This window comes from Corapipo altera, unplaced genomic scaffold, assembly GCF_003945725.1.
Source record: "Corapipo altera isolate COAL_440 unplaced genomic scaffold, ASM394572v1 49, whole genome shotgun sequence".
NCBI classification, from domain to species: domain Eukaryota; kingdom Metazoa; phylum Chordata; class Aves; order Passeriformes; family Pipridae; genus Corapipo; species Corapipo altera.
The window spans coordinates 552,559-576,648 of record NW_020884879.1 but is presented as its reverse complement, the minus strand read 5'-3'; positions in this window follow the sequence as shown (position 1 = coordinate 576,648).

The following is a 24,090-nucleotide window of genomic DNA, read 5'->3' as shown; positions in this document are numbered from 1 at the left end:
TAATTTCCATAACATGAATATGAAATAAACGTCTTCTCTTGTCGGTATTGGCTCAGTTTGAATGTTATTAAAGATATATAAGTGAAAAACTCCAGGATTCATTTTCATTGTTTAAGAGTTGCTTAGTAGTTTTATTTCCTTAGTAGATTTAATTCTTATTTAAACCCCAAACTTTTTAATACTCATGTACAATATTTGACAGAACAAGATGATCATATTTTAAAAATCTGCCTAACAGAATAATATATGAATTCAGAAAATTTTATACTAGTAAAATATTGTTTTATTAAAGCTGTTGAGCTGATCTTTACATTAAATTCTACCAAACATGTTTCTCCCTGGGAGATGACCATTTAAATTATTTAGAAAAAATTGTCTGTCATCTATAAAAAGTATGTTTTGGAAGGTTATTGTTTTTCCTTTTGTTTCTAAAGAATGCTGGAATGCAGATTTAAATCCTGATGTATTATTGCAATTCTTTTTGGTTCTCAAATAATGGTGTCTTTAGTAAAAAAAAAAAAAAATTAAATCTGTTATTTTACATTTTCTGATGTGTAGAAAGTGCTCCATGGAAAGTGAAAATTTAATTAAAACTGCAAATAAGTCTAATTGCATTTAACACCTGAACTAAATAGTTGCATTATGCTATTATTTTAATGCTTCTTTTCCAGTTATCCTGTACCAGATGTAGATGAACACTTATGAAACAGTCCGTAGATCTGATGTGAATTTGCTTAGCAGCTTGTAAAATCCTGATTTTTATGTTTTTAAACAGATTCACATACTTTATATGAAATATCCCTACTTTAAACATTATTACTTGTTCATGTAAATGTGATTTTAGTTTTCATGAAATACTGTATGTGATTTCAGAGTTCTGATGTTTTTTTATTATTTGTGTTATCATTTAACTGTATTACTGTGTTTCAGGATATAATTAAATTTTAGTTCAGCCTGGTGGTCACAGAAAAAGTGTGAAAAAAAATCTTGCTGCAACAGTTGAATTAATATGGAATAATATGTGAGAATTTGTGTACAAATCAATGCTTTCTGATATTGTTGCTCTAATTTTTTTTAATGCTTCTGAAACTATAATTCAAACACCATTCTTTTAATATTTTGTGTTAACTTTTGTAAGGAATGTATATACAGTGTATATATGTGTCCTCATAAATATGTAAATTCGAACCAAAGCATTTTCTTCCTATTTAAGCCAATTTTGTTTATGCATAACTTTATGGGACTTCAGTGGAGTTCACAATGTTCTCATATGTCCAAACTGTAGCCATGCAGTGGCTACTAAGGGTAACATAATTATGTATTTCCTGGCTGAAGGTAAATTCAGAATGGCAATGTTGTATTAGGCTAAAATTTTGTGCTTAATTTCCTTTGAAAATGAATGGTACGAATGTATTTGTTTGAATTTTCTGTTTCTTTTGAACCTGATAAATTCAGTGCCTGCTTCTCTCCCTTAGCTGTCACTGTAGAAACGAGTGAAAAATTGTTCTCATTCTCACTTTGTATTCTTTTCCATTCTCTTTGCACAGGTGTAAATGACTACATGGGGACAAAGACAGTGATGAAGCAGGAACTGGGCTTAAAGTAGGAACAGAATTTTTCTGGCACTTACAATGCAATTGGCCTAGATTGCCATATGTTTCTCAAAGCAAGATTTTGGCAATTGTAGTTGGACTTCCATATATTCTCCTGTCCTGCAGAAGTTATGGAATTTATTGCTTCATTTGGTCAATTGACTGGTCCTTGAAGTGTACATGTAAACTGTTATCTGGATGAAATTCAGAGATCACATCTGAATACTTGTCCTAAGTCTGTCAAAACAAACCCTGCTGCATGTTTTTCCCTGCATAACCAAGTGGGTTTTCCAGAAGGCCGTGCAGTGTTTATTTAAAAGCTTTTGGAGTTCATGAGATTTTGTGTGTGTGTGTGTGTGTGAATGTGTAACTGAATAAAGGTACCAAATGGACATAAAATTTTTTTCTACGTTTTTTGAATCAGGAGCAAGTAAGGCAAAGGAAACACCTCTGACCTGTGGAACAGCTCATCCTAACGTGTATTAATATAATGTTTTTACATAGTTTTCCTTCAAATGTTTAAAAATGAAGTCACTGGTACCAAAATCAAATATTGAGAAATGTTTTGGTAGGAAGGCTCCTCTGCTCTCTCATGAGTTTCTTTCTCTTTATTACCATCTTCCATTTGATCATTAAATGTCCTTTCCTTCTTCCATTCCTTTCTTCCTCACCATAATTTTTGAGGGATCTTCTCCAGTTACTTCAGAACAGATTACCTTTATTTTTTTCCAGCTGAAATGAGAGTGTTTGAGGCTTTATCTGCCAGTAAAGTGCACTGGGACATGGAAATGCTGTCTTGGCTGGTGAGGGAGAAAAGACCCAGAGGTGGGACTGCATGGTCTCTTCTGTGGAAAAGGTCTTTTGCATAGCTACTAACTAGAGGCTGAGCATATGAGTCCCTGGACTCAAATCCACCGCTATTTGCTGAGCCATGTTATTCTAAAACAATTGCAATGCTGAATGTGTTGATTGCCTGTATTGGGGCTGCTCCAGTTTGTCTTTCCTGGCTTTGATCCAGGATTATCCTGTGGCTCCAGTGGCCTTTCAGGCTTAATTTTTTAATTAAAATAGACAATCCCAAAGGCTTTCTGAAATTGCTGTTGGACCCTAAAGATCATCTGCATACCACACAGTGTCAGTGGGGCCCAAGGGTGCTCCTTTGTGGGCAGTCCATATGCCAGGCATGGATTGGTAGCAGGCTTGGCAGTGAAGCGGGGCTGCGGTTCCTGGAGCCCGAGGCATCTGTGGGGCTGGGGATCGACATGGCCCTGCTGTGCTCACTGCTGTGCTTTCTAACAGGGTGCTGCCAGCTCCTCATCCCCAGCCACATCACTAGCACAGCTAACCAGCCCCCTGCAGTGCATGGCAGAGGCCCTTATTAAATCCTGTTGTATAGCTCTCTTGCTAAAGAGAGACTTGGCTTTAGAAGGTTAGCATTTAAAGAAACCCCAGTATGGCTTGTGTTGAGTTTGTAATGGCTTAGCAGGAGCTTTGAATAGCTCCACTTAATATCTGTTGTACCTAAGGATTCATCTAACTGGGACAACGGGTAGGTCTGTAGCCGGCCCAACTAAGTGGTCGTAAAGTGTCATGAAGATAATAAGAGAGATAATTTTGCTATGAATAAAAACATCAGGATAGAAATGCCTCAGTGCATGTAATCTATTAAGCTTCTTATTTTTTCTTTTAATCTTTACTTGGATACACTCCGTATTAAAAGACTACAGAGCAGAATTTCATCACCTAGTGAAAGCATCAATTTTCACTGTCCAGCTGCATCCTCACCATGTGTAATTCAATAAATGCCTTGATCAAGAAGCTGTCCTAGCCACTCACTATTACAGTGCAATATCTTCTCCTTGTTAGATGTTACAATAGAATCACCATCTAAATGAAGGATAACATAATTAAGTGGAGTGTTGGGTAACATCAGAGGCAGGAGTTTTATTTTCTGGAGAGGGAGCTACTCTACCAGATCTGTACATTTTAGTTGTCAGTAATCATAACAGCAACCAAAAGGTTATAACTTTATTCCAGGCTGTTAAGTAATTAAAGAACCTATTAGAAAGAGTTTCTTAACACTAAGGAAATGTGTGTGTTAGCAACCAGCTGTTCATTGTCCTGCTTCTTGTCTTTGAACTTGTAGGGAAGAGGATCTTATGCATAAAAAAATCCCCCATAAAAGAAGATCTCCCAAATTTCACTTGCGCAAGTAGACTAAAATGTTGTTTAGTCTGCTTAGACTAAATTGTCTCTAAATAGCGCTAGATGTCAGGGTTTCTACCCTAACGTATTGCAGGTACACATAAAACACTAATAACCAAAAAAGAAAGAAACGGCAGTGCTTTAATTAGAGCACAAACGCACCATTTATTCACTGAGAGACCTTGACCCACTACTATGCCTTCCTATAATAAGCTTCATACCTTGGTCCTCTTGAGGGCTCCTGGAGTGTTCAACAACCTCACTCCTGCTGGTGGTCTCTTAAGAGCCATGCTGCCACTATAACTTGAATGTGAATCAAAGCAGAGATCTTTCCCAAGAAAGACTTTATATATTCATTAAAACGTCAAGATTTTAATTAGGGTGAATCCCTATTAACTCAATCTGTTGGAAAAAACAGTTATTCTATTGGTGGCATATGCAATGCCTAGTTACCTCTAATTATGTTCCTTGAAAAGATGGAGTTGCTTTTCGATAGTATAGTGCCAGTAGTTAGCTGGTCATATTCTAAGTTTGAATAACTAAAGATCTAACATTAACAATATAACAAAAACGAATTGATGATAGAATATATTGAACTGTCAGACCTGTAAGGTAAAATCCAGAAAGTACTACTGAATAAACAGATATGGCATGGGAAATATAGGTGTGAAATGATAAAGTAGTTTGAAAACTGAATTAAATCCAAAAAATACCATGGCACTCTGCAGGAAAGGGGAGGGGTGCAGAAGGATGTACTTGGAGTTTTAATCTCTTCTTTGTATTATTTCACTATTCAACTCTTATGTTTAAGATTAGATAACATATACGCTATATACTGTAGGATAACATACTGTCTCTGAACTAAGGGCCTTGCACCTCAAGCTAATTGCCAAACTTCTTGGTGTCCTCTCTTTGCCCTCAGAAACACTGTGTTCTTAACCAATGTAATAACCCAGCTTCAAAAAGAAGAATAAGGAATATTCCCGAGTCCCGTCTCAGTTTCCAGCAGTGGTTAGTCAAGGAATTGGGATGTTCTTGTGGGAAATGGGTGCTACGGGTTCCATATTCCTGAGATTTAGGAATGCCCTGAATACCGATTTCCAATTTCCCAGACAAATGACCCCACGACTAGACTACAGTATTAAAAACAAAGCCTCCCCCAGTCCTGACATTCATCTCTCTCTGATAGTTTGTGAGTAGGACACTGGACCTTAGCAAACAAAGGTGTAAGATGTTAAAGCTTAAAGCTTGTGGCACAAAAATTCAGAGGAAAATAAAAATTCACTGTTTTTTTTTTTTCTTGTTGTTTTTTAACAGTGAGCACAATCAGCCCATGGAATAACTAAATGAGAATTGTAGCGAATTTTCCATTACTAGAAACTTGAAAATTGACATTGAATATTTTACTAAAAAACACACTCGAGGTCTATCACAGCTATTGAAATTTGAAGCAATAATTATTTCAGGGAAGTCCCATGACCTGCCAGACTAGATGATCACAACGGTCACTTCTGGCTTTAAATTCTATGGAGTTCCTGGCTCCTGTGCTGTGAATGCCAATGAGACTGCCAATTAGTGTCTGTTTTTTTTTTTTTTTTGATGTGGACACGTGTTCACTGGGAGCTAGCTGAGACTACTAAATTAATTTTAAGGTCATTAAAATGCTTCATTCCCTGAATAATGATTGCCACAAAACACAATCAGAATGTAAAAGAGAAAACATCTTATTCTTGGGAAAAAAAATAAGCATAAGGTAGTAGTATAAATATAATACAGCTTTTTTTACCATCTCATTCTTTCCCATCATTCAATGCAGTATATAACATGTCTATTCATTGATTTCATTGTTATTTTTATTCCTTAGAATAGAAAGAACATTACTAAGACAGCACTTGATGGGGAAGGTTTTAATGCCAAAGGCGAGGATGAAATATCTAAGTAGTGGTTGATCCCTGTTCTCATGGGAGAGAGGATGTCTATTCAAAAGGCAGAGACAAATATGAATAGTTAATCACCTTTAGTCTGGCCGTTTTCTCCTTTTCAGGTGCATGGTTTTGCTTTCAGTAAAATCAGTGGACCCATAATTTCTTTATATATTATTGGTAAGTTTGTCATTTAAAGAAAAAGGCAACAAATATTGCTAAATGTTTGGCATTAAAGGCAAAAAGTGGAAATGGGTTTGAAGTAACTGGAGTCCTTACACATTAATTAATATATATGTTTAGAAACATGAGATCAGTGACTGTATTATATGTCTCTGGTGGGCTGGGTCTCATGGCTCTGTTGCAAGCAGTGAAGCATCATACCTCGGGTGCAGCACAGGGTTATGAGCTTTATTTACATGTTTCTTTTTATTTTAGTTATACCAGAGTGCTGGTGTGCTTGATACTAGCGGGGGTTCACAGTAGCATTTCAACTGCAGTGGGGTGGAGTTCCATATAAAGTGCCCTGAGATGGTAAGGTGAAAGGTTCAATCCTGCGCAAAACTGAAATAAATTTAATACTATTCATTTAGCAGTAAGTTATGGGCATCTCTGGGGCCCCCAACATAAGAAGGAAAGGGACCTGCTATATTGAGTACAGAGGAGGGCCCTGAAGATGGTCAGAGGGCTGGAATATCTCTCCTATGAAGACAGATGGAGAGAACTGGGGTTGCTCAGTCTGGAGAACAGAAGGCTCTGGGTAGACCTTAGAGCATGTTCCAGTATCTGAAGCCTACAAAAGAGCTGGAGAGGGACTTTTCACAAGAGCATGTAGTGACAGGACAGGGGAAAATGTCTGTAAGCTGAAAGAGAGTGTGTTTGGATCAGATATTAGGAAGAAATTTTTTACTGTGAGAGTGGTGAGACACTGGAACAAGTTGCCCAGAGAGGCTGCGTTGGATGGGGCTTTGAGCAACATGGTCTGGTGGAAGGTGTCCCTGCCTATGGCAGCGGGATTGGAACTAGAGAGTCTTTAAAGTCCCTTCAACCCAGACCATTCTATGATCTATGGATTAGATCCTATAATCTAAGTATTATTACAAAATCTACTTTTACAATTCTTTTGACTACTAATTTTACTCTGTCTCTCTGTATTTGATATACTGTAAACTGCACAGTAGGAAGGCCACATTAAATGAGAATACCATGTTTTCTGTATTTGTTGGTAGTCTATACTCTGATATGGTACTTTGCGAGGTTAGTTTTTCTGTTTATTTGTAAATGGGTGCTATCTCTGGGCCTCAGTTTCTGCAATGCAATCTCTCCTCTTTAATGAAGTCTAATATTGAGTGACCAGAGAAATAAAGAGCACTTGTGATTGTCTTGAACTTGGCAAACTCCAGCTTGCAATATACTTGCTCCTCGAAGGCTGTTGACATTCATTGTACTAAAATTGAATTTGCAATTACTGGCTAAGAAAAGCATCCCCGGTATTTTTAAAATTATACTCCCTCAGCATAATAGGGTCATTCACTTTTGTTTCATGCTGGACTGGTTTCTGAGGGACCTTCAAGAAATGAGACAGCTATTTCCCTGTTACCAACCATCCAAATGTGGAGTAAGAAAGGGGGAAGTCCATGCTTTCAGATAAAGAGATTTCTAAATATACCATCAGCAGCTTGTCTTTTCTCTGTGCTAAATTCTAAAAATGCAGAGAAGGAGAAGGCCAGCAATCTGGACAGTGCTGGGATGCTGCTTGGAAAAAGCTTGGCTGCCTCAGTTTGCAAAATCTCTGCTGTATAGTAACTGTGTGCCACTGATCTCTCTTCAGAAATCCTGACATGAAATCCTACTGCATGCCTTAAGAGGGCTACCTTAATCCAAGCTTCTCAGTGTTTTTATCCCAGGGCTACCTGTGTTGTTTAGGGAGAATGGGATGATCTTATGCAGTATTCATGCAATATCTTTCATTTTCATGTGAGTTGAAAAGAGCTATTTAAAAGATGCATTACGTCCAATATTAATTGTTTTATTTACCTGCTAACATGTTTGGGAATGGTGCTGAGGAGTTTTTCTTTATTTACAGATTTTTGAAGATCACTTTCTGGTGCTTTATAAACCACCAATTTTCTCCATGTTACTTTATTATTAATAAAGAAATACTTAGAAAACAACAACTGAAGTAGCTTAGTGGTACAGGTTACCAAAGATGCAAAACAGCAAAGCTTGATGGACAGCATCAAGCAAAATTTAGTAATAGAATAGATCATAATAAAATAGATGAAAAAACCCCAAACCCCACTTTCAGTGAAATAAATACTTTTCTATGAATGAAAATAAATTGGCATGAATGTTGCCTAGCAAACGAACACTTAGTATTGAACATGGATTGATATTCTTCATATACCTGACAGGTAAAAAATGTTCATCAATCTGCTTTACTTGCGTACATGCATACCCGGACCGCCAGAGTTGTAGGGATGTGTGTGTGTAAGCAGATATATATTAAAATATTAAAATACCAATTTTTAAATATGGTCAGAGATTCATTTGGGTACAGATCCTATGAAAAGCTTGGTATCAGCTCAAAGAACTCTGAAATTTCTTTTTTTTTTCCCATGTATTCTTTGGGAAGAATTGTTTGACCGAAGAATATTTATGAGATGGTTTTATTAATGTTTTTTTTGGAGTGATATGTCTGGTCTGTTTCAAAGGATGGAAAACCGGTTATACTGCCTATATGGATCCTCTGTTTTCACTTCAGCTGCTTGTAGCTCCTTTTTCTTTAGAGAACTGATCTGTATTCTGAATGCTATTTATGTAATAGTTTCAATCTCTTGAGATAAAATGTGATAATCTTGTTTAAAATCCACATTTTTCAACTAATTCATTGTCCATATGCTTGTTTCTTTTGTCTCAAGAGTGTCCTATACTAAAATACTCCTATCTTACTTGCCTAGGTTAGACAATTCTGGTGAAAATAAATCAGAATATTTGTCTGATTGCTACAGATGAAGGAGCACATATTTTAAAATGTAATTGTTCTTAGACAGTACTTGGTAAATAAGTTTAAAATACAGAAATGAAAAACTATTTTTACCCACAAATAGAAATGTAAATAGAGACAGTCCTTTATTCTGTACAAACTCACGAACGCCATCACATATGTAATGGGTTGCAAAGAAAGTGTACTTCAACAAAATTTCAGTCTCTTCTAATACAAAGAAATATCACAACCCCATCTAAAAAAATTTAAAAATTAACCTACAGCCAGCTGCTATTTTTCTAACCAATTCAGTTTTCATTGTTATAAATTATAAGTGCAATGTCTGTGGCTCTGAGGTCTTGTTTAATCAGTCCTGAGGCATCCTGGTGTTCTTGAGCAGCCAGTTATTTGGGCATTGGAGGGAATTTAGGCATTTTATGAACACAATTGTTCATGTTCCTAAAGAAGGTTTTTGACCCCCCAAAGGCCTAGAATATTTACTCCACTTGTTCTGCTGCAGCATCAAAGTTGGCAATTTAAATTTTGTGTATGCAAAGAAAGCGTGCAAAGTTCTAAGTTTCACCACATAGTAAAAGACCTACTCAAATGGAAATTCTAGTAAGAATTAAGGGAGATAAGTAATTTCCTGTCTGTTGCTGGTCTGCACAACCCCACACATCTGAAAACACTTGGCCTACTCATGGGATTATCTTTCCACCCAGAAGGAATAAAAGTTGACCTCAGCAGAGAAGACAATATATTTTTGATTAGAAGATACCTGTCAGGTGGTGGTAGGCTAATTTAATAGCACCCACCTGAAGGGCATTAATTTTAATCTGGGATGCATCAGGAAGATGACCTAATGACAATTTACCATTTATAACAGTATTTACAGTCCCCAAGTAGATATAAGTATTTAAAGCCAGCACATAAATACATCCAGGAAAAACACTTTCCCACGCACACCAATAAACAAACAGCAGAAGTTCTCAATTCCACAAGCAGTGTTGGCTCCCCAGGTACCCACTTATTCTACTGGTATCTTGAAAGAAAATTACAGCAACGTGATTAGTGAATTCATTAGATTCAGATGAGAGAACTATTCTGCTTACTGCATTTGCAATGTTCTACTTTATCACTGGGTTGTGGTACTCTGAGAAGCCTCTAATCATCCACCTCTCAACTTTGCAACATAACCTGATAAAAGGTAATTTGGGTGAATCTTTTATGTCTGTATCCTCTCAGTGGAGCTGGCAGTGAGTATGAGTACATGCTGCTGATGTGATTTAATTCAGCTAAGAGGATCCTCAAGTCCACCATCTCTCCTTACTCAGGAAGCTCCACCTTACTCCCCTTTGTTGCCCCTGACCCCTCCCAGCATCTTTCGCAAGTTGTCTTGTCATTCCCACTTTCTCACAAGCTCCAACTGTCCAGAAACTGAAGGGCACCTTGATGTAGCAAAAATGGGTGAAAAACTTAATTATAAAACATGCTTGTGCTCACAGTCTATTGGCACAGTGCAGTTTCAGGTTTTTGAGTTGCCTGCCATACTGTTGGGGCAAGTTAAAGAATTTTGCAGTGGTATCCTCATTCCTGTGAGGTGCACAGGTTAAAAAACATAACTGCCTGTGGATGACTCAAGTGGGTCTCTTCTTTTTTTAAATGGAATTTTTTATTTCCCTGTCATCTGTCAAAGATACAAAGATAAACAAAATAACTAGGATGCATTTTAGATCTTGCATTATTTTGTCCTCTGAGACCTCTTCTGCAAGAGGAACAATTGATTTCTGCTATAACACGGTGAGGCAAACCGGTAGCACTGTGCTAACAAATCCCTCCCATGGCTATTCCACAGCAGCTCTTCAGAAATGAATAACCAGACCAAATATGCTCCTGTTGCTAGTGGTGATAGTGGGATAACTAAAATTCAGAGTGAGATTTTTCTACTATAGGAAGAGAGGGCAGTAATAAAATAAAGCCAGTTATAAAATGAAGAGTTATGAAAGCTCATTTCCATCTTTTACCAGTCAGCTTGGAGATACTTTTTAAAAGCTGATTATTACCACATTACAAGAGGAAAAGATTTTGTTCTTTCCTGTACAGAACTTCAAAATGGTGTCAATAAGCACAGTCCTTTGTGCCGAGTAATGTGCCAAATTTGAGGCCTCTCATGCTTCTCACATAAGGGGATGAAGAGGCCCAGTGTTGCAGTTCTGTTTGGATGGGGAAGGATCTTCACATCATGAGCATGTCTGCAAGCCAAGAAAGCTGGTTGTCATGTGTCAGCTAGTAGCTGAGACGAACTGGGAGTGTGGAAATCCCTGACTTCATTTGGGTCAGTGGGGCATGCAGCAGGAGGAGAGTATTTTGCAGTGTATTCATTGAAGGAAGAGGTCTCTTCTGTATCAGACTGAATTAGGAACTATTTAATAAAGAATACAAATATGGGATAATTTGATCAGTGTGCTAATGGTCCCACCCATGTGCAGTGGTGAAATGATATTTCATGTCATACATGAAATTGCTGGTCTAAGTTTAGCTTCTTTCTAATGGGTCTTGTCTACCTGTGCAGATGAGCCACTGTGTTCCAAAGAGGATTGCAGTTGTAAAAGGAGTGCATCTTGCTGGTCAAGATCCAAATTCAATCTATCATTTATCATCAGAGATACCATTTGGTACCCAGGTCTGCACTTAAAAAATTGAAGAGAGGAACCATTTTGTAAGGTAAGATAGTTTTTACTCCTGTTGTTAAACAGATTTGGATTGTGGAATAACTGGATAGCTTTCAAGAATGTAGATGAGATTTTTTTCGTAAAGAGTTTTTTTTTTATGTCTTCTAATATGGTCTTTTTATAAAGACTTCTCTTATACCTGTGGAAGTCAATGGTGATTTTGCTTCTAGTGGGTTTAGACCCTTGGTATTTGCAAACCTCAGAAGCACTTTTAGTGTACAACAGTCAGGCAGACAACTCAGTATTTGTCCACAGCATGAAGAGAATACCGAAGTCAAAATATTATTGTCAGCATATAATGAGGGCTCTGTAGTGCTACCACACTTAAATCTTTTTGCTGAACAGCAATGAACTCAACAGTCTGAAGTGCTTTAGAAAATGAGACCAATTTGTAAAATTTACTATGAAAGTACTTATCAAAATTTCAAAGCACATTTATTACTTTGACTTCAATAGAGCTTATTTACTGCCTCAGCTAGGGAAAGAGAGTACCTATTTCTCAGTAAATAGGTTATTATTGTTTCTGAGAAGGACTGTAACACCAATGCAGAGCCCAACTTTTCACTTTTTGCTGTATCAAGCTTTGACCTGATCATGTGACCTTTATTCATGTGGGTAATGCATTTCAGAAGAAAACTTGCCTGTAAGTTGAAGCAGATGAGAAGAGAGCTAATTAGGAGTGACATTTTGATGAGGCAGACTCCCTGACACCACAAATCACTCCACCAGTAAGAGAAAGGTCCGGTATCAGGATGATTGTGTGGAGAAAGTCTGCAGTAGTCAGTTTGAAGGGGGCAAGTAGATGCTGAGGAAGTCATACTCTAACGGCTGAAGAAGAGGAAATCCCTTCTTTAGAAGGCTGCTCCACTATTTTGCCAGGGAAGCAGTAGATACTTCTGCGCAACGAGGACCAGGCTGTGTTTGCAGGCTGACTGTTTTGGTACGTGCTGGACTTGCTTTGCGCTTGGTTTCTGAAGAGGGGGAAGACTGAGATAATATGGAAAGGGATTGTCAATGGACTGATGGCCTGCATGGTGAGAAGAGAAAAATATCCTCAAGTTGCTGGGACGGCAAGGGATGCCAAGATGCTGATGGTTTACCACTAAAGGTTGCCTTCCCAAAGGGTGTGTCCAATAGTTTCAATCTCATTCTCTACCTTTTAAGGGAAAATGTTCTTAACACACGTTTTGAATGAACAGACTGCGATTTGTCTGTTCTTTGTGCAAATGATGGATGTTTTAGTCTGAAAAATGATATTTTACTATTTCTTTTCTTCTATTATTGATTTCTCATGCATCTAATATGTTGAAACACTATATCAAAAGCAGATTTTTGCAGGTTAATTTTTCCTAGGAACATATTTTCATGTAATTTCTTCTGTATTCTTTTCAAAATGTTCCAGTCTATTTTTGAACCATATATGATGTAAAGGATGGAAAACGGATGCCTCCAGAAAAACATCATGAAATATTTTTCTATATGTCACTATAGTTCTGTATGCCAATTTTGTTGGATCTTTTATTGTCATGTTTTCATCACAGGGGAGCACCTGAATGAAAACACTTTGCTTCTTAAGAGTTGATCAGCATCTGTGACTAATTCCCTGTTGTTTACAGCATCAAATGTAGTTCTAGTAAAATGATTATCGTCACAATAAGTATGACTTCATCTGGGTAATCATCATTGGAAGAACTTTTGAGAAGCAAAGATGTTGCTTTTTATATCAATGTCAAAATGGAAGAAAGATAAAATATAGGCCATTTGGCAGAACTCCTTCGAAACTTGAATGTTTTTCAAGGTTTCCCGGGAGGATTCAGCTACTCTAGAACAGGCGTGTTCATTTCATGAAAACTTTATTGAATTTTAGTCAGATTTTAACAAATCTGATAACTTCCAGATCTTAGGCGCTTCCCTGAAGTGGATTTTTTCCCTTAAGTCATGACTTCATTTCCCAAGAATTTCTTAATCAATGTTTCACTTCAAATTTTTTGAATAATTTCTTTGCAGCTGCTGTGGGGAACCTTGAATAAACAAATCTGTAATGCATAAATGTCCTGTTAATTTCAAGTTTTGTATCATGTAATTAGATGCAAAGTTAATAAGCAGATAAGATTAAGAATTAGCTGATTGTATTTCCACAGTGAGCAGAAATAGATAGGAATAACATGCCACTTCTGCGGTCTCCACCCAATCTGTCTCTGCTCTGTGTTGTACATGCTGATACCTTGCTTTCCATTGCTAAAATTCTTTATGTCTTTCTCTCCTTTCACCTCTGCATTACTTTTTCCATTGGTATCATCAAATCTCTGCTCTCTCAGATATTTTGCGTATGCTGATCAATGTTGCCTTCTTTTGCCATTATGCAAAGTAAAGCCACCACATCAGTGCCTTCCCCTCCTCCCCTCAATGTCTTCAGATGCTGCCTTCCACAGTACTGCCTTTTTGCCTTGTCACAGCACTGGCTTTCTGCCTCTCTTGCAGCCTCAATGTCAATGGTTTAGGAATGGGAACTGCCTCTGGACAGTCCATCTGTCTTCAAACTCTACCAGCCCTCCACTGCTTCATGCCATCCACAAATGCCTCTCCATCTCATCTAGTTGCTTTATTTCCCTCCCTCCTACAGTGATCGTAAAGCTTTGTTATGTTTCTCACAAATAATGCGAGCACAGAGACGAAGGGATAGTACAACTCCTGAGTTCCAGCATGCCAAGTTCATATTGGTGCGCACGCTCTCCTTGGGGCAGGAATGCTCCTTGCTGCTTGTTGGTGGCACCTTTCTTCTGCACTGACCTGCAGCTTTCCACAACTTGTATCTGTGGCTCCAACTTGTTCAACTCAAAAAGCATTCTGTAGTGTAGAAAGTGCAATTATGATTATAATTATAGTATTAAGTGAAGGATGTGATGACCAGGATGATAGGGACTGGTGGTATATGTATTTGGTATTTAAATATTTGTCTTGCCATGATCGGGAAGTCAGTTTAAATTCAGACTTCTTAGTAACAGTGATTTGAGTGTGGATTATCTTAGGCAAATCATCTACTTAGTATCCTTTTAAAAAAGGCATTGTTTTGGTCCAAGAAAGAATAAAAAAGGCACTATTTCAGTTCCAGAAGGAACAGACAAAGGGTAGGTTTAGGTTAGGAAGAAATTCTTTACTAAGAAGATGGTGAGACACTAGTACAGGTTGACCAAAGAGGTTGTGGACCCCTGATCCCTAGAGATGTTCAAGGCCAGGTTGGGTGGTGCTTAGAGTAATCTTTCTAGTGAAAGGTGCCTGTGCCTATGGCAGGGAGGCTGGAACTAGACAATCTTTAAGGTACCTTCCAACCCAGACCATCCTATGAGTTTAAAATAATCATAATTGAATTTGTATTATCCTGAGCTCTAGAAAGCTGTCTTAACAGTGAAGATGAAATTGTTGTTGCTTCCTCCTTGACCAGGTTGAGTTATGATGATATGGAACACATGTCCCTTTCCGCCTTCAGCAGACTAATGTCAGGATTTTGTATTTAGTCATGGTCTAATGAGACAAAAAGTGCTTCTAAAAGGGTATCTTCTGGGTATCTTGTACCAATAAATGATTTGGAAAGGCCCATGTACTGCTGTGATATGTCCAACTGACCTTACTTTCTGTATGTTTCCATATAAATTGCTGAATGTGTCTGTTGACCAGTAAAGGTGTGTGTTATTCTGCAGGCAGAGATGACACAAATATGGAGCAGGAGTCAAGCAAGCACAGGAGATTTCTTCATCCAATCTTTTTAAATGTATGGGATTCATAGTAAATTCTGTGAATGAATCTATGGCACCATGGCAAGGCTAAAATCCGCATGAAGCATCAATGTAATTTTTACTGGCAGGAGAAGAACTTGATCACTAAGTGACATGCCAGCCATATGACAGCACTTAAACAGTTCCTGTCAATCAGCTGCTGTGTGTCAGTACCCTTATTTATCCTTTCAGGGCATATATCAATTTACATTATCATCATCTGAAAGAGAGTACAGAATTACTGAAAATAAAAGCTTACTCTGGCAACCAAGAGAAAGGGAAACAAAAGATATATATCACTGTAGCAAATACATGTCATGGTAGGGTTTTCTGGTATCACTTACAGGAGAAGCTATTTAGGGGAAAAAACCCTGAAACCCTGAAAATATGTTTTAAAATTTAGATGGGAAACAGTAAGAAGCAGGAGAGATAGATGTACACTGGGACTTGAGGCATCCATCACTGCCTGACAATTCTAACCTTACGTAGCTAATATACTCATTTGTGGAGATATTCTTCCAAACAATTTGCTTGATTTTCAACTATAGCCCAAATTCAGTGAATCACTTAAGCATATGCATAATTTCAAGCATGTATTGTTAAGAGATTAGAAAGCAATTACAGCTTGTCAAACCTGCTCAGACATGGCCAAATCCCTTCTCTTCATCACAATCCTCTAAAAATAGCTACATCTAACCATGGGAGAGATTCAGAACTGCCAAACTCCAGTTTTGTATGGGGGAAAGTCCGGCATGGGTGCTTGCCAGTACCTCTCACATACTTTTCTTTCCTTGGGAGTGACACCTGCATGTATAGGCCAGACTATAGTGGCAGCATACCTCGAATAATCAGGATGCCATGGTCTTAAGAAATGTACCTGGAGGTTGGTCAAATCTCTGGGCAAAACTGGCTAAAACAGACATACTTCCAAAAAAGGTATTAGCTGAGTCTTCTTTTCCTTTTCTGCAAGACAAAGAAAACTGACATTTCCATATAATGGAAAATACTGAACTATGTATTTTGAAAGATAGTGTTAGATAACAATTGAGACATTTTATGTCTCCTGAGAAGAACAGTGAAGACAGAGTAGTAATAAAATATATAAAGTATATAAATTATATAAAATTATCCAAAAGAAAACAACAAAAAACCCCCACCGCTCAGCAAAAGCCAGTTCTATACTTTACTAGTGTCTTGATACACAGAATTTTTTTGAGAAGATGGAAGTGCTGAGAGACACACAACTATCTGTGGAACAAGCTGTTTGAAGGCGTGATTGACACTCTTGAGTGACTTTATATATCACTCCTTACGATGTTGCTGAAAGGCTTCAGCAATGCAAGCCTTTATTCAAATAGTGAAGCCCAAAATAGTGGGCAGGTATCTAAAATTGCTTACCAGTGGGTCACCAAGGAGATGCAGAACATCGTGGCCTCATTTATTAATTTCTGGTGTAAAAAATACAGCAAACAAGCTGCACAACCTTTAATGAAAAATTAGCTGAATCACAGGAACAAAGCTGTTTGTTGCAAATGAGGAAAGGTCATTCGACTCACTCAAACTCGTTAGTCCTATTGTCTTAATATTGCCCTTATCCAGCACTGAGTAGATAGTTGTGCTGCCTTGCGTTCAATACTTCACCCCCAGACCATGCGTTACAACTCAGTTTATCCTCGGTAAGTTCCATTAGAAAACAAGGGGAAAAAAAAAACAATGAGAGAAATTTGGGAAAAAAACCAAACACCAAAACCCACAGTTATTTATGTTCTCTTTGGGTTTGCAGAGTTTTGAAGGTGGTATTATTGTTCTGAAACAGTGTTGTTTGAGACGCAATTTTGAAAAGCATTTAATGTTAGTCCAGGTGGGGAGAGAGGTAGGCTGGGTTGAGGAAAGAAATGGAGGGACCTGTTCAGAGCAGAAGTGGCATCTGCAGCAAACCAAAATATTTCTTTGTTATCTGTGCTAAAACATTACTCAACATCAAAAGGAGCAGAGGACAAGGACAATGAACGCTGCTGTCTCACTATCACTTCTCAGCTCATTTGTTGTTTCAAATCTGTAACTCGTGATAAGGAGTTCCAGCAGAAACTAACAGGTAAGACAACAACTAAATCACAGAGCAATGTGGAAAAAAGGTGAATCACAAAGCAAAAAAACAGTGACCTGTAGGTAGGAGAACTGCCTTTAGAAATAGAATAGAATCATTGAGATTGGAAGAAATCTCCAAGATCACCGAGTCCTACCTTTGACTGAACCGCTACTAGGCCCCAGCAATAAGTACCACGTCCAGTCATTTCTTGAACACTTCCAGGGATGATGACTCCACCACTTCCCTGGGCAGCTGTTCCTATGCTTGACAACCCGTTCAATGAAGAAATCCTTTTTGATGTCCAACCTGAACCTCTGCTGGAGTAGCTTGTGCCCATTTCCTCTTGTATTTTCAGCAAGTCGGCACTGGTTCCAGCAAAACCTGCCTCTCTGGCTACTACTAAGAACTCAGCTACTACTGACCCTTAGGTCATTTATTAATTCTGATTTTTGGTATTCAGCTGAAGGGTGTGCTGAATTTCAGAAAGAAGCACTAAGTATGTTGTCAGGTGCATATCACATGCTTCTTCTGGTATGCCAGCTGGCCACTAAAGCTTACTGTCTTTTAGGCACTGGCAACTTGAAGTCTAATCAACAGTCTACAAACACGAAGTTAAGGCCAGAATTTCCAAATGTAAAATTCAATTACCTGAACTTTAAGCATTAAGAGAGGGTAGGCTGCCTCAGCATTTTCTAATGTGCTAGTTTTTACCACTTAGCAGTAAAGAGCCAAACACCACCTCAGAAACAGAGATAGAAAATGGAATTAAATCTCTAGAAGAGAAAGGCTGTACTAGAGGAAACCAAAGGCCATCTAGTCACCATTCTGTCTTTAATACTCTATGAATTCTTACAGGAGAGTAAGAAGAGGTCAAGCATACAAGATACTTCTTCCTAATGGGCTCCTATCTTCCCTCTCCTTTCAGCTCTGGGAATTTCCCAAGGGAAATCTCATCCTCTTAATCCTTTATCTTGTCTACTTAGGTTGCAAGCCCTTAGGGTTTTATAACTGTTCAGTTACCTGCACTGTGGTGTCACCTGTCACATGACATCTATGTCACACTAGACATACATGTAGGCATGCATGTGTGAGTGTGTGTGTACAGAAGTGCATTGGAAGAAATACTGATTTCACTTGTTCTGGCTCAGACTGCCAGTTTTTTATTTTTCCCCCGAAAACCAATAAACAAAGGATCTTTACCCTTGAGTCTCCATTTGCCCTTATGATATATCAATAATAGTTCTGCCCACTTGCTTGTCCACAGTTATCTCTCTGTTCTTTCTCAGTTAGGTCTTTAGGGAACTCATTTAATGTGCACTAGGTAAGAGGAAGAGAAGATTTTGGTAAAAAAACAATGTTGAAGGTATTTTGATGTGAATCCTCTATCCTTTCTTTGCTATATTACTGATCTTCACAGGGAGAGAAGTCTGAGGAGAACTGTCAAATTATGTAATAAATATTACTTTATCTGCTTTGTCTGTGGGTTGTTTCATACTTCTCCTCTCCTCACCTAACATTCTTCTAATATTTAGCTATTTGTTGGGCTGAACACTTCTCTCTAACCATAAACTGACTCTGGCAGAGCCCTCCATGGAAAGTCTGCTCAAGAGGGTTTTGACATAATGATCTTCCTGTGCCTTTCCTGCTGTTTTCTCAGTGGGCTGCAGGGGCTGGGCAGGCAGAAGCTGTGCCCTCCCTCCACATATTGCACCCTTTGTCCTCATCTTCCCTGGCAGCCTACATGCTCTGCTCTATGGCTAAACCTAACCACACCTTATCCTTCCACAAGTTTGTCAGAGATCAAGAATGTCACTCTTAAGATGACAGTCTCTGCACTCTTTATCACACCTTCATGGTCAAGAACCCCATTCAAGCATGGGCAGGTATACAACCATGAAAAAGGACTTATAGGAGTCTTGCAGCACATAGAGCTGCATATAGAGAAAAGGAATGAGACACCTTTGGTGAAGGCAGACAGCCTTTTGCAGATGCACCGAAACACCGAATAATTTCTAAAAATACAAGGAGAGAATAGAGTACTCTGGTAGTCCTACTACAAGGTTGATAGATATGTCAGCAGGCAAAGGGTTACCTGACAGATGTTTGTGAACATTAATACTGAATTTTGAATGTCTTGGTATTTTGAAATCCAAATGTCAGAGTTTGGAGAAAACATTTTGTTATTGACCGAGGCATTGGCTAGACATCCGCAAGCCAAACATCCTTGTTCATAAAATAAATATGTTGAGACAGTCAGTTTAGACAAAGGTAAAGAAAATGGAGCTGACATGAATGGCTGCTGTTGAGAATCTCTGCATATTTTAAAATATAGTTTTCACAGGTATTTGGTATATACATATATTTTTTTTTTACAGAAAATATTGTTTAAGGAACAAACCCTACCGATGGAAAATGAATCAAGATAATTTAATTCGTTCAACATGAATGAAAGAGGGGAGCCTGTGAGGCTTAAAATTAGTTTTAAAATCTGAATCATCAAAGCCAATGCTTCTTTTAATTTTGTTCTGTTTGCTTTTCACTTAAGTAGTTTTAGTTTTTTCTACTGATTACCATGAGAGGCTGTGTAAAACATTCTTGAGTGTCAAACCTTAAGTCTCTGAATCTCATCCTCAGCACGTGGGAAGTACCCTGCACAAATCTTATCACAGTCTTCCAGAATACTTGGAAAAGGGGCCCTTCTGCCCTCTCTTTACCAAGTTATTCTCTGGGGTTTGATTCCATTCGAGGTCATTAAGAGGAAAAGTTTGTTTTGCTTGTATTTTACCATCGAATTAATGTGACTTTAGTCTGAAGAGTAAATGAATATTGTTCGTTTGCTGTTGCTGTATAGTATGAATTACAGTATTATCTATGTCATGTTTTCTGAGTCATTTGCTTAGGGGAAATGTCTTTTGCTCTTTGTGGATATGTATTGCGAATGAGAAGTTCCCTATCCTCTTCTGTATACCTCTTGTAACTCAGGAACAGTCTGTTCCTACAACTGAGGGGCCAGAGGAGCAACTCATGACATCTGAAAGAGATCATCATGTCTCCTCCTATATCTGCTGTCACTGGATCTAGGAGCTCAGAGGATTGATAGAGAAGGGAGCAGCTGGTCTCTTCATCTGAGAGCAAGTTAGTCTGCAGCTGAAAGCAAGTTAGTGGCTGATATCAGGTATAGGGGAAAAACATAGAAATGAAAAAAAGAGAGACTGCTGTGAAGTAAAAAACCCTCAGCACAGAGTAGAGATCATGGATTCGGAACCCAAAGCAAAGCACAAAGATATCAAGTCGGATAGCGGTTGCGGAAACAAATAATCAGTTTGGTGATTTCAGCAGTGGAAACAATGACAACTTAATACTCAAGATATAGTACAGCATCACATTTTCAGTTGCAGTGTACTTTGAGCTGGCCACATTAACAACATTCTTCCTGCTAAATCCTTAGTCCCTAATGCACAGCCTACTTATTTATAAAGAGCAGAACAGTCTCTGAGCCTTCAGGCAAGAAAAATTGCCATGACAGTTACTGAGAAAGTGGAAATGAGTGCTTTACTTCTGATACTCCCAGGAATGACTAAATTTCCTATGCAATGGGTTAACTGATTTTCTAGCTGGACAAAGCATGCACTGTGGTGATCCTGCTCACATATTAACTTTGCTCTATACTTAAGGAGTTGAAAGCTGGGATCCCCAGGAAGAACATTAGAGGAAGGTTAAGGGATGTAAGAAGTCCCTTTTTTCTGCTTAAATTGATATAGACATAATGTGAATTGCATGAGTGCCTTCAGAGATTGGCTAAAGTTTTTCTTTGAAGAACTATTATTAATATTGGTTTCTTTTCAAGTTAGTAATTAGCAAGAAATAATCTTAGTTTCTACAGATTATATTAGTATATTCACTGTAGCAGAAACCATTTTGAAAATGAAATATCTTATATATGAAAGTGGAGGAAAAACCATACCATCTCATTGACTGTGTTTCCTGTTAAAACCCGGGAAACTTTCAACGTGCCAGTGCTCTTCCCCCAAAATATTAAAAGGAATTGTGAGGATAATTTGTTGGTTCAGAAAATTACTTACAACGTGTTACCTCCTTTCTTTAGCATTTGTAGGCTACTGTGCATGATTTAGTCAATTAGGGCTTCGTTTCTCATGGTAAGCACTGTTGCTATGGAAATTATATAGCATTGGAAAAACTGATGGCTGCTGCAAATAAGCTTTTTGGAAAACTGTTCAGGGACTAAAATGATCCTTCTTGTACAGTGAAAAGGGTAACAAATGGGTTAGCTCCTTGTCTTCAGAAGGATGCAGATAAACTAAAAAAACAATTATGTCTGAGATTTGGCATGAGATAGACTCTATAAACTAGAAAAAGGACTAGTAGGTTTACAGGTACTGTAAATAGGAGAAAGTATGCTGCATTTTATGCAGCTTATTGTGGCTGCTATCAATAAAAATTATTACTGACTTAAAAGTTAGGCCGCCATAGGATAATTGTTGCTCAACACAGTGATTTTTGTAGATATTAATATAAAAATGTTAGCAAAATGCAATTGTTGCAAGAATATTTGTCTTTCAAACAGAAAAAGAAGTTAATATAGTGTGATACCCTCACTAAAACTTAAATATATTCAGCTGCATATTTATCAAGCACAGAAGGCACTACATAAAGTTATTTCAAGTTCAAAAATTGCAAAGTTGATGTGCTTAAGTATATCTGTTCTTGTGAGAGCTGAAAACCTTTTGTGACAGAAACACCTTGTCCTTGTGGTGCTTGTTACTGAAGCTTCTTTGTTGTACTTTGAAAGCCCAGCGTGGGCTTTCTCGCTGTGACCAGTCAGGTGACAGCCATGCACATAGGAGCACGTTTCTCAAGAGTTTTATGGTGGACTAATCTTTACTCTGAATGGATGTTTACTGACAACATTAATAATGGAACTGCACTAAAGATGGGAATTTATGAGACTCCTGTTCATCATGTTCATCTGCTGACAATTAAGTGAGTGTGTCCAACCACAACCTTGGGGAAGGTCACGCCTGGCTGGCGACTTCCCCAGCCCTCTGCTGCTCGTGCTGAGTCCAACAGAAGACGTAACAGAGCATTAGTGCCGCAAGCATTTCCTTGTCCGACCCACGAAATTTTGGCAGTGAACTCATTATAAGCCATGCATTAAAACTGTCTTGTTCATCTGATAGATGACCCACCTTAGCCGCCGCAGAGCCTACAGCCATCAGAGCCTCTTGTCTCCCCACTCTGATATCAGCTCCTCTGGATTGCTGCCAAGTTCATTTAGTCACACAGCTTTAACTTTATTTCTTTTCTTTTCTCTTACAACTCAGTTGCGTCATCTCTTTAGAAAGGAAAAGTGGAGGGGAAACGCCACAGGAAATCGAAAGAGTAATCCATATGACCCATAGACCCATGGTATCCACCCTGCAGTTACTGGAATTGTCTCACTGGTTTACATTTTCATTCTTATAACTATAGACATACCCAGGAACATGGCTTTGTAGTTTGCCTTCTTATCAAAGTGACAACCTCAGTTATTAGTGCCAGGTAGTGCCAATCTGTAACAATGACTGTTTTAATTCTCTTTCCCAGTAATTTTTCTTTCTTCCTCGATGGGTGTTTATCTTAGAGCTCTCTAAGAGCAAGTTGTTATTAACTAAATAACAACAGCGAACAGGAGGATTTTTTACAAGGCTCACATTGTGCAAGATCAGGGACAGATCATGTTCTGAAGGCCAACGTGCATGCATATTTACTTCCTTTGTCCCACTATTGGTAGGTTCCCTGCTGAATGAATTTCTTACCAGCCTGCTTTTTTATACACTTGAGATACAGCAGTGATATGCCTGAGTAACAGAGATTTGCTCTTGGAAAAGGTATTGTCTGCAGAAATCTGGGTTGAGAAATCTGGGCGAGAAATCAAACTCTGGTTTTGAATTGTTCAGGTTGTGCACATGTAATGCATTGAAAATAGCTTTTCTAAGAAAAAGGTTAAAATGCTGTTGTCTGAAGAGCCTTTTTATTATGATGTAGTTATTTATCACAGTGAAAGAAGGGGAAACTGCATTGGGAAGTCTTTCATTTTTTTCTGCACCCGAACCATAAGCATAACATTAGCTTTGTGTTAAATGTTCAGTGCTTTTCAACAGGAATAAGATATATTATCTGAATAACAAAGCAGAAATGACAAGATAATGTCAAGATAACGGATAATGACAAGAAAATAATATTGAAATGTAATGAAATGGTCTCCTTGAATACCTCTAGCAGTTAGATTTACAAACTGAATGAGGTTTTAAAACAAAACAAAAGAAAAAAGATTATTCCTGACCTGATTCCCTTAGAAATTTTTCCAGAGTGCTAAACCAGGAAAACTGTGTTTGTGTATATGTTCTTAGATTACAGTACCTTTAATACTGCATCTAAGGTACTACTACTACTACTACTACTACTGCTACTACTGTAATATATTACACAGGTACTACTGCCTTTGGTAGTTATGCATGTGTACTGGTTAGTTGGCATGTATTTTTATCTATGCTTCCCTGCAAGAAGATAATGAGAAGAGATCCCCTAAGCAACATTTTTAGTGAAAACCTGGGGAAATGAACATAACAGATATGCAGGAGTCATCTTTTTTGTCTAGTATGTCTCCTGTTACACCTGCATTACCTTTACCAATCACTGTGAAATTTAAGTCATCAATGTTATAATGAAATCCAAAATGATTTATTATAAGTAGTAAGGGATAGATTATGGGAAGTCTAAAGAACATGCAA